Source organism: Lepisma saccharinum, chromosome 16 (assembly GCF_977018435.1).
Source record: "Lepisma saccharinum chromosome 16, izLepSacc3.1, whole genome shotgun sequence".
NCBI classification, from domain to species: domain Eukaryota; kingdom Metazoa; phylum Arthropoda; class Insecta; order Zygentoma; family Lepismatidae; genus Lepisma; species Lepisma saccharinum.
In genome coordinates this window covers 534,232-546,394 of record NC_139244.1, presented here as the reverse complement: position 1 = coordinate 546,394, position 12,163 = coordinate 534,232, and the positions used below count along the sequence as shown (strand labels likewise).

Here is a 12,163-nt window from a genome sequence, read left to right as displayed (position 1 = left end):
TCTTGTTTTTATGGATTTTCTTCACCCTTAAAATGTCTCACCTCGTTGACCAGACAATTATTTCGTAACAAAGAAACAAAAAAATGCTCCCAGGATTTGATAAAAATCGAATGACTAGAAAGTAATTTCGTTCTATTGTTTTCATAAATACTATATTTATGTAGATCTCTACTACTTAATAGTAGTAGTATTATTAGTAGTAATTCAGCTAATTAATTAATTATTAGTATTATTAATTAATTGTGATTAATTTGGAGAAAGTTTTAGAAATAACCCCCCTTGATGAAATCCTGCGTACGATACTGAGCTTGACACACTACTTGATAGGTGATCTGTGTGAAGAGACGCCATGTTTTCAAGCGTCCGACACTGTCTGCTAAAACGGGGTCGTCCCCGTTTTGAACGCCACCGATATTGAAATATGTTTTACCTACTTAGACAAATCTGTGTTATTATGTTCTTTATTAAGTGTTTAAATTGAGTATAAGAGATTGTCCAAAACGGGGACATTGCGTATTTTCCTGTCTCCCCTAATTTTTTTGCATACATGTATACAAACAATCTTGTTTCCTGTTAGACTAGGACCTACTCAGAAAATAAAAGTTTTGCAACAATTTTTCCCTGATAACTACTTTTGGTAGGCCAAAATATGCTAGTGTCCCCGTTTTGATCGACTCTCCCCTCCATCGTTCTGTTGGAACTGTGGGCCTCCGGATTGCGTAGCGGTAACGTAATGAGGAGGTTCCGGGTTCGGTACCCAGTGGAGACACATGGTGGTTTCAACTGTAGGCAGTCTCCAATAACCCATCTGTTCATAAAGTGGACTTAAGAAGTCAAGTTTGTTGGGATTTTTGCCCAATCCTAATCAAGCAGGCAGGTTTCAGCAACAGCTATCAATTTATTGGCCCGGTTTCTCTGCCAATCTCAAGGTCAGTCTCCTTCTCGAAGTGTCCACCTTGTATAAGCGGTGATTTCTAATTCAGCGAGTGCTTGATTTTTCACAATCACTTCGGTTGAGTGCAAATTAAAGGGGGGTGCCGGGGATTTTCCCCCCACAACAAATTTTATCCCCGGCAAAAGAAAAGTATTTTTATCTCTGCCAGGGATGTTTTTATACCCCTCAAAGAAAATTGAATTGAAAGCATATGGTATATCATTTCTTAAGTATGTAACAGACAATTGAAAATTCATTCGTGTCCATTAATGGTCCAAGTAATTAAAGATTTCCCTGCGACACCATTTTGCAACTGAACAACCTCACCGAGCAGAGACAACAGCAGGCTGTTTTCCGCTGATATTTTGCACGTATTCAAGTGCTCAAATTAAACTTGTACGTACGTTAGATGGACGTTAAGTTTGAGCTTGGCAATAGAAATGTGGTCTTCGGTCTTACTACTTCGAAAGCTCTTTTTGTGTAGATATGAGTTTGAGTCTTATTAGCATGTAAATATACTGTAAATACGTATATATAAACACATAAATATTATTCTAAGACTTAATGATCTACCTTAGAACCAATGTTTTAAAGTACTTAGAACCTCAAGGCAATAGCGGGCCTCGGCCCTCTGACCACGCGCTATCCAAGGGGAAGGGGGGAGCGAATCGTTATTTAGTATCTTCTTCATTTGTTATATTTAGCGTCCCTTTTCTACTTTCTCTTTTATTAGAAACCCCACTTTCTAATAAGTATGTGTAACTATTAATCCACAGGCGCCAACTCCATGGGGTTTGGGGGGCTCGAGCCCACCCCCCAATGTTAATGATGTGGGGGCAGAGCCCCTCAAATAATTTTGCTTAAGAGGATCTAATGTATTATTTTGCTTCTCTTGTAAAGTTTACTCTGAATTGTGCCTCATGAACTTAACTTTAAATACACATTTGAAATGTTCTAGACCATCAACTTTGGGGGGCTGAGAGACAGCTAAACCATCAACTTTGGGGGGGGGGGGGCTATGACCGCAGACAGCAAAATACATGACTTATATAATTATGAGTATTGTTAACATTTTTACTAAAAAGAGTTTCAAAATAACGAAGTGATATGACAATTATACCAGTATGTTGTTTAGTGAACTCTGAACAATTTGAGGTCGTAAACACGACTTTCAGGCAATATTGATATGTACGATATTTAGTTATCCTCGAAATCTCTTCCTGTAGTCCAAAGAATAAGGGGAAAATAATTCTAAAGTCTTTGAGTTTATTTAACACTGGCTTGCAGTAAAGTACGCAAGGAAAGCTTATGAATGGTCTGTATTGCGAAAGCGGGAACGGCTATGATCAAAGGCATTATTGCTAAAGCACGGCGTGCTGTGTGTCTTTTTTATTATTGCAAAATTAAATGTAAAAAGTAAAATATTGTAGCAAGAACAAAAAAGTAAAACTAATTTTACTGCGATTTGTGTTAACATTTGTGTAAATAATTAAATAAAACTGTTAAATATTGTAAATATTCGTTATTTTTATGAGTACGTCAACGCTAAGGTTATTTGCACCCGTCACATGTCCTTTCTCTACAAGTCTGTTGCGGACATTAAAACAAACCCATGCCCTCGCCGGGACTCGAACCCGAGACCTCCGGATCAAAGCGAGCTGAGTCGACCACCCAACACGCTCGGCTACCGAGACCGGCATAAAACTGTTATGTTGGCCTATTAATGTAAATACATAGCCTACTTTAAAATAAAAATGTTGTTATCTAAAAAACAAATGAGCACACACAAAAGACATAAGGAGACTTTGAAACATTTTCTAAACGTTGTTCGTGTTACATTTCATTTGCATGAGGAATATAATATAATAGCTGCTTAAAAACTGCTATACGAAGACGTAACTTTTGTTTTTAAAAAAAGGAGGGAGTGAGTCATTCATTCATTTATTTCAGGGCCTCCCTAATGGTGCAGTGGTATCGTCGTCGCCTAGTAATCAAGGGGTCCCGGGTTCGATACCCGGTGGAGGCACATAGTGGTTTGGATTCCACTTTAAACTGTAAGTCCAGTCCCGATTAGCCTTACTGTGCATAAAGTGGACTTAAAACACTAAATCAATCAACCAATCATTTATTTCAGTGATCAGAGCCTCCCCCCCAATAATTTTGACAAGTCTGCGCCCCTGCCCATTTTCCCTACTAGCCCTTGAACTAATTCAGATCCACCAGGCGTCGGTGCTGCCGCCTGAACCTGCAGCTGGGATAATCCTCTCCGGGGCTTGCGTTTTGTGCTGCAGATGTGTATTGATTGATTGATTGATTCGGTTTACTTTGCTTTTCTGCCACTTTTGGCTAATTGCGAAGATGGGCATGAATTGACAGTCACAAACATCCATGCCCGGGTCGGGATTCGAACCCGGGACCCCTCTATGTATATTCATGATTGTCCCTTCAGCTATTTCATCCTATCTTCATTCATCATCGCATAGCGCGCAACGACGCCAGGGATCTCGGTTCGAATCCCGGCCTGGGTGTTTTTTTGTGAATAGGTTATCCCTTCATCAATATTCATCCTCGCCGTCGCGATTAGCCAAAAGTGGCTAAATCAATCAATCAAAAACGTTTATCCTGGTCTTCGCAAATAGCCTAAGCGTGAAGTAAAATAAATCCAATCACCGTCTCGTAGTTCGAAACAAGACCGACAGGTGTCTCGGTACCATTCCTACTGGTAATTCTAAACAGATAAAAGACACGAGTACTCACCCAAAGCGCCTTTCGACCGCGAAGCTCCGTATCTTCCAACTCGTTCGCTGCTGCTTCGACACCCTCTGCCAGGCTGGTCAGTTACGGAGCCCGGTGACCTTGACAAATAGCCTCGTTCGGTGATGAGGAAGTAAAGATGTCGCAACAATTTGGCGGGTCGAAAAACAGTATGCTGATTTCAGAAGCGAGTCCCGCGCCGAAACCCCTTCCCTTGCAGGAACTACAGATGGTCGCACTCTATTGAAACTCGCCCCGCGACTAACAATGCATTTACCCGAGCTCCCGTGGTGCTTCGTGGATCGGATTTCGGCACTTTTAATGTACTTGTGGTTTGTAACCAGTGACGTATGCATACGCGCAAACAACGATACGTGTAGATCAAGGATTTATCATTTGTGCACTTTTGCATGCAATGGGGTATAATGGGACATACATTGGGACTGAAAATTGAGGTAGGGGTTGTTATGGGGTATGCAAGTAAGGGCGCCCGCAGAGGTTGTCCAGGGGTGCCCTTGCCCCCTAAGATAGTTGGGAAAAGTTATTTATATTTTATTACAAATAATATTATATGCTTTGCGAGTTCAGTTTCTACGTAAATAGTGCAGTGGACTCAAATATGAACTTGTTAACAACTTGTTAACAACGCGAAAGTATTTTCAAGTAAATTTCAATTTTATTAAATGTAAACTAATAATAATAACAATAAGAGTAAAATATAAGTTTCTATGACCACTGGCGTACGCAGGAATTTTGTTATGGAGGGGATGAAATTGTAAAGAGGGGCGGGAGTTCTCCCCGATGGCGTAGTGGTAACGTCGTCGCCTTGTAAGCAAGGGGTCCCAGGTTCGATCCGGTGGAGGCGCATGGCACAGTGGTTCGGATCCGATTAGCCTTTCTGTGCACAAAGTGGACTATAACAATTCAATCAATAGAGGGGTGAGATACTCTATAAAATACCGTGCGTCCATTTCGATCTGCAGCCGAGAGATCGGGAGAAGCGTGGCGGGCGGCGCTGACGGAGATGCCGACATTTGCGGCCTGAAATGCCCGCTTATTTTTATGGACATATGCAGACATTTATATAAATATTGCAAAACGAGCACTAACCTGTGTTATAAGAGTATGGTTTTAATTTTAGTAGCTTAGTGACTGTATGTGCCGATGATTTTGACACGCCCACCTCTTGTGAAACACGGCGTAGAGGTTTGTTTGGAGAACGTTCTAACGCTGCACCAATATCATCGAGTTTTGCTTCGGTTAGAATCCGTCGTTTTTGCTTAGGTGTTTTAAAATTTAACGATCCAGTTTCTCATAATTTAAGGACAAGATATCTAACCGTATCTCTGTGTGGAGTTGAAACGCATGGGAATTTCTGTACAAATTACCTACACACGTCTCGACACGAGTTTGTTTTCACGTAGGTACGTGTCATACATAAAAAAATCTTTGTTCTAACGTGAATCTTGCGGCTGGCATTCCAATCGTCTCACTGACACGTCACACATACACAATACAATAACACAAACAAGTAACTGCAAGTAACCAAGAATAACACTCTTGCGCACAGTACGAAATTAACACGCTCTTGGTTTACATTGCTCGCCACTATATTTACAACTCTGTCTTCATCTAGTCGCGAAGGAACAAAAAACTCGAGCTCGGAGATTTCGGATTGCAAGGAAGCTCACGAAAACCATTCACTTTTAACGGTTTCTTCTACAGCGTAATCTTGATACAGTGTTGCACATTCAAAACCTCCAAACGATCCCCATCGGCACAAAACTCTTTCAAGGATATAAACTTAAGCAGGACGTTACTGGTCAAAACTATGATTAAAATGTTTTATTATCTGTGGCTCTTAACATCGTTTCTAAAGCGTATTTTTTTGTGTATATAAGAGCAGAATTACAGAAGAACTTTTGCGTGTTATAACACAGGTTAGTGATCGTTTTGCAATATTTATATAAATGTCTGCATATGTCTATAAAAATAAGCGGGCATTACAGGCCGCAAATGTCGGCATCTCCGTCAGCGCCGCCCGCCACGCTTCTCCCGATCTCTCGGCTGCAGATCGAAATGAACGCACGGTATTTCGTATATTTCAGCCATTCGCTCTATTAAAATTGTACTCGAAGACAATAATGTTAATCGGAGGATCATTTAAAGAGAGGTTTGCGTTTACATATTTCCTTTCTTTGAGTTCTTAACATATTTTCATTTGAAAATTTTTGTGATTTTCTCAAAATTTCGGGAGGGGCTGTAGCCCCATCAGCTCCCCCTGTCTGTAAGATATGGAATCCTACTCTGGCCCCTGAAAAAAAAGTGCTGCAGACGGCCTTTTATGCAAGGACGTACTTGGGGGTTCCGGAACCCCCACCCACCCAAAGACTTACAAGGCACTAAAATTCAGTGACGTGCACTGAGGAGTGGCTAGTCTAGCAGAGATAGATAAATCAATCTCACATCTCGAATTATATTCAAATCACAATATTTATTGTCTTGTTATAGCCACACTTTCTTTTCCACGCCCTTCTCGTCCATCGGTGTGATCCGCGGGCAAAGCTGGCTGGATACCCTAGCTCACTTTCCTCCGCCTGACCAGTTTCCAGGTAGAAACGGCCGGCCGAAGGAAAATGAAGATTTCTACCTCCCTTGCCCCCTCACCTCCCGCTGCAATGGTTGAAAACCCAGGCTTTCAGGTCCCCCAGTCTATCTCCTATAGGACAGATAGGGGATTGGTTTCTCATAAGAGTTTTTTTGTAAATCCTCCAAAGAACTCAGGGTAAAATTTTTTGCAGTACTTATGTTCTCTGTATTTATACAACCTTTTACACGTTGTACATTATGTACGTATGTATAATATGAGATGTAGCCTATGAAATGGGAACGTGTTATGTGCAGACAATAATGTTATGCTTTCTTTCTTTTTCAAATATGGAATATATAATGATTAAATTACAAATATGTGCTCAGGCTCTCTCTCTGACTCGCGTTTTGGTAGTTTTATTTAAATATACTACTCTTGGCCTCTAACAGTCATAAATACGGATGTATTTATTTCGGCAAGAGAACGCGCGTTCATATTGTTGTTGGTTTGGTTTATTTTACTTCGCTTTTCTGCCACATTTGGTTATCGCGAAAATGAGGATGAGTGATATGATGAAATTGATGAAGTGACCTCGATATGAACAATCCAGGCCAGGATTCGAACCTGTGATGAGGGTGCATTCTTGTCCTATGTGTAATGTATTGCAGTGAATATTAAATAATTTGGAATGAAAATGTATCTCAGAACTCAAAAAGTCAAATGAATATCATTGAAGAAACTACAAAAAAAAGTGTGTTGTTACGTGTTTTGTTTCTGTTCACAAAGTGTACTTAAAACACCAAATCAACCAACCGTGGGGGAGTGGTTATCACAGTGCACTATGACACCAGGAGTTCCGGGTTCGAACCCCGACCTGGGCATGGGTGTTATTTGCGTTTGTCCCTTCATAATTTTATCGTATCATCTTCGCAATTAACTAAATGTGACAAAAAAGCGACGCTAAGTAACAACAATGAAATCAAATCATTGATTGATTGCTCGATTTGGTTTATTTTAATTCGCTTTTCTGCCACTTTTGGCTAATCGCGAAGATGATATGATAAAATTGATGAAGGGACACACACAAAGAATACCCATGACCAAGCTGAGATTCGAACTCAGGATCTCTGACTTAGTCAAATCAAATTGTTTTTATTTTCGAATGTGGGTGGGGGTTACGTGTACTTTTTTCTGTACTCATTCATCATTTTGCAATATTTTCCTGTTATTGACATTCTTTTTTTCTTTTAGGAATACTGAGCCCTAAAGGGGGGAGGGGTATGACCAACAGCCATTGACCACACCATTGACTGCTACCCCAAGTGTCGACGTCACCGCACATCACTGCTAAAATTAAATAATGAAAATATTTTTTTACATGAAACACCATATCAAGTAAAATATATTTCTACACTTGAATATTAATATATTTGTGATTCATAGCAGAAAACTTTATCCAAGTTCATTATATTCCATCTTTTGGAACTCCTTCTGTATTCCATTCAAATTAATGTGATGTGCAATAGTCTTCATGGTCATTGGCATGGGGGGAGGGGGTTGAACAGATACATTCACTCCCCTGGAAATTATCATTGTTCAAGTTACAAAAAAAAAAGCTTATTACTTTTGTAGTTAATAACAGAAATAAAGTTCAGTTAGTTATCATTTGAACAGCAAAACGAAGGTAAAAACTGTTAAATTCAGAACCTTTTAGTGGAAAATACAGGAGCCAGTTTGCTTTTCATCTTCTGCCATTTAAGCCAAAGAATAAATGTTTTCAGTTTTCAAAATAATAATAATAAAATAGAGTTTACATGAAAGGGTACACAACATAACCACTGTGTAATTTTTCTCCTACCTTCTAAAGCTTTTCTTTTGGAGGAGGTATGTATAAGTTAATAACAAAATAGGATAACAGTTTGATATAGACAAAACACATTTCTCTCGTCCATTTAGTCATTTTTTACATACTTACCTATTATGCATTGTGAAATATTATTTAAGGTGGGATTTTGCTTTTTTCTCTGAAATAATTGTGATTTTTCACATTATGAGTATTTATTGTTCGTTGCTTTTTGGCTTCCATTACACACAATATGGCGGGCAAATCTTGACTAGTGTTGTCTATTATCAGCGGGTATGCAGTGTTTCAAACCTTCTTAACTGAAAAATGCCCCACAAACCAACGGAAGGTTAGGTTAGGTTCGGCAAAAATAAAAGATGTATGACTATTTAACATATATAGTATGTTTGTTTTTAAATTTAATTCTACATCTATGAATGGCTGTTTCACTTTAACTACATTATGTGTTTTTTAAAGTTCGGTACTTCTTCGCAGCATGTATCTTTCAAAGTTCTGTTTTTTTTTACATGTACTGTATGGTACCGGCTTGCTTAAAAAAATCATGCACTCTTCTCTCCATTGGAAAATTGCTCTTGAAGAGGTACTCCGATAAGTAGTCCGTGAAGTGATATTTCTTGTGTCCAAGATTGGAACGGAATGCCGGACATTACGCCAAGCTCTCTCTATGTTTTGAGAGTGGATTGGTATTTCGTCGCCCGTCATTCTTTGCAAGTTTTGCTGATGAATATGTCCACTTGCAGGTGTGTCGATGAACTCCACACTATGGTTAATTCTGAGGTGTGTATAGCCTGCTCCCTGTAAGTTGATATATGCTTTCCAGCAATCAGATATTATAGTTGTTCCAGGAAGGATGAATTGTCCTATTACTTGTTTGTTACGGTTTTCTACAGGAACCATGAAGAAACATTCACTGTTTGCCCCTTTCAATTCCTCCGAACACCCACTGCCCCTCAACTGGATGTGCCCTTCTATTGACACATCTCTGTTTTTCCGAACATAGCTTCATCTACTTCTACAATCACTCCCTGACCTCCAATTGGTCTGGAATTCGCAATAACCCATTCCTCACACACTTGTCTACAGTGGTTTGATCAGTCCACAATTGTTGATCGACTCATGTTGAGTTTGATTGCATGAATTTTTGTCTTGGGTATGGCAATGGCAGCCACAGCTTACAAAACTTAACAATATTTGGTACAGTGAGTTTGCTCTGTCCTATGAATGTACCCTTTTTTGCTGAATATTGAAATCCACATAGACATCTTTTGTACCTTAATTTACCACGCCCCTGGATACTCTTCGTATAGAGATATATCCACTTTACATTCGGTCCAATGTATAGCTTATATACACTAGCACATTTCGGACATTCCATTTCTTCCTTGACGATTCCGTGTTCAATTAAAAAGTCGCGTGGATCTTCAATCTCCAGGAACAATTTCACGACGCATCCTTGACACGTCATCTTCTTGTAAAACAACGGCATGTGCAAACACTCACCGGAGGTTACATCATCGAACGCATGGAACATTTGGTTCACGTAGTCAAAGGTAATGGAGGAAAGAGCTTTTGTGCATGGCAGAGACATTTATGTCGAAAAATACATGTTTTACCAGCCGAATAAATTGAACAAAGGGAGAAAACACTTCCGCGACATTTCAAAAGTCTACAGAAAGTCAGTTCCTTAAGTACTTTCTCCTGTAAAATTGAAGAAATGTGTTTTGCCTATATCAAACTGTTACCCAAAATAGAATAACTATGTATTTCAGTACATTAACTATGTAAAATGTTTAAAAAAATTAAAAAGAACAGTTGTGCTGGATGATATTCACTTGGTGGGGTGGATAGAGCAGAAAAGTCTCCCCAAGAATATAATAATAATATGAATAGTTTGCTTTTATTAGTTTATAATAGATACTTTTTATTATTAAGACCGAATCACATGGAACTGGATTTCCAGTAGGAATGCCCTGGTTGGTGCTGGACTGGCTACCCATCTTCTAGTTTTGGTCTCTCACGATACTCGTTACCCTACTTGTCGGGATACTCTTGTTCCCATAAGACACTGCACAGAGCAGGCAAGCTAAAAAGATGGACAAGCAATGTGAAGAATGTTTAGCAGAATTATTACTGTTATTAAAATTAAGAAAGAAAAATGTGGAGTAGAAATTTTCTGAGAAGAAAATATGGTAATCAATGCATACTAAACAAGCTTTTTAATGAACTCGGGTATGCACATTCATTGTTCATACATGAGATTTGCAGGATTCATTCTTAAAAAAAATATTTTGTTCAACTAAATATATCAAACATTATAACAATTATAACAATCACACCCCTGACCGACTTTACCCCCCAAGGTTTCCCCCAGGTACCCGCTGGGTGGGCACCGGGGCTGCTTCCATCGTTAGAAAAGTTCCCGGATTTGAACCGACCGGGGATCGAACCCGGGACCTTTAGCATGGTAGTCAGACCCGTTACCGACTGAGCCACCGTGGCCACATTACATACAAGTCTCATCGCTTTGCATACATACCTAAAAATTAATGGGTTCCAAAACTGAGGGGGCAAGGTGCCAAACCTGAAGGGGGGGGAGACAGTTTACTTTACCTTGAAAGATAAGGTTTAGCATAGTGTAGGAGTAAAAGTGGCAAAAAGTGGGGGGCAATGCCCCTAATCGCTGCCACTGTTAATGAACTGAACATCTGTGTTACTTTTTCTATTATCAAGAAGTGAACAAAAGACTTTCCTTTGGCAAACTCACAGATTATCTTCACGTGGCCAAACTTCGCTCTGATTGGCTGTTCCACAGAATCCAGTCAAGGAAAGCCAGTTGCAATTAGAACATGGCCTATTCCTCAAAACCAGTCAAGCAGCCAGCCGGGCAGCCATGATTTCCACCAAGGTAGCCAGTTCAGTGCCAAGTAGGGCATTCCTACTAGAAATAGAGTTCCGTGTGAATCAACCTTTATTTGAAGTTTTCAAGTTTTATCAACTGCCTGAGTGCTCCCTGGAAAAAATTTCTGGCAATGCCCATGGTAGTCTTAAGTTGATATGGGAGCTTTTTGTTCACTGTGGATATGCACATAATGGATGATGACAGCAGTCCAAAATATGTCTGACAAATTTACAATTCATGATGGGTTAAAACAAGGAGATGCATTATCTCCATTGCTCTTTAATTTTGCCTTAGAATATGCTGTTAGGAAGGTAAAAGAAACTAAAGGAGGACTAAAATTAAATAGTGTGACTCAGTTGTTAGCATATGCAGATGATGTAGACTTACTGGGGGATGATGTGAATACAATTAAGAATAATGCTAAAATATTTTTCAAAACTGCTAAAGAGATAGGTTTGGAAGTTATCAAAGAGAAAACTAAATATATGCTTACAGGCCGAAACCAAGTGTTAGGTAATAATCAAAATCTAATTATTGATAACAACTCGTTTGAACCAGTTTCCAAATTCAAATACTTAGGAGTAATATTAACAAATGAAAATTATATTAAAGAGGAAATAAAAAGTAGGCTTAATTCAGGAAATGCATGTTACTTCTCTCTTCATAAACTTTTGTCTTCTCGTTTAATATCTAAGAAACTAAAAGTTAAAATATACAAAACAGTAATTTTGCCTGTAGTATTATATGGATGTGAAACTTGGTCCCTTACATTGAAAGAGGAACATAAATTGAGAGTATTTGAAAATAAGATCCTTAGGAAAATCTTTGGACCTAAAAGGGATGAGGAGACAGGTGAGTGGAGAAGGTTACATAATTTAGAACTACATAATTTGTATTCATGTCCAATTATTATTAGAATAATTAAATCAAGAAGACGTAGGTGGGCAGGCCATGTGGCACGAATGGGAGAGGAAAGAGGAGTTTACAGGATTGTTGTTGGGAAACCTGATGGTAAGAGACCTGTAGGAAGGCCAAGACGAAGATGGAGGGACAACGTTGAGATGGACCTAAGGGAAATTGGTAGGGATGGAAAAGAGTATATAGAACTTGCTCAAGATAGGG

At 39.2% G+C, this 12,163-nt stretch overlaps 1 protein-coding gene across 5 annotated transcripts in view; it reads right to left on the bottom strand.

Moving 5' to 3' along the window:
* Positions 1-3,897, bottom strand: part of LOC146000185 (protein borderless-like) — a 61,831-nt gene extending 57,934 nt beyond the window's left edge. For 3 of the 5 annotated variants that reach the window (XM_083137542.1, XM_083137540.1, XM_083137543.1), the window contains exon 1: positions 3,692-3,896. The gene's annotated coding sequence lies outside the window, so the exon portion shown is untranslated. Of the gene's footprint in view, positions 1-3,691 lie in introns of all 5 variants that reach the window. The other 2 variants (XM_083137539.1, XM_083137541.1) reach the window with 1 other exon arrangement.
* Between the last annotated feature and the right edge of the window lie 8,266 nt (positions 3,898-12,163).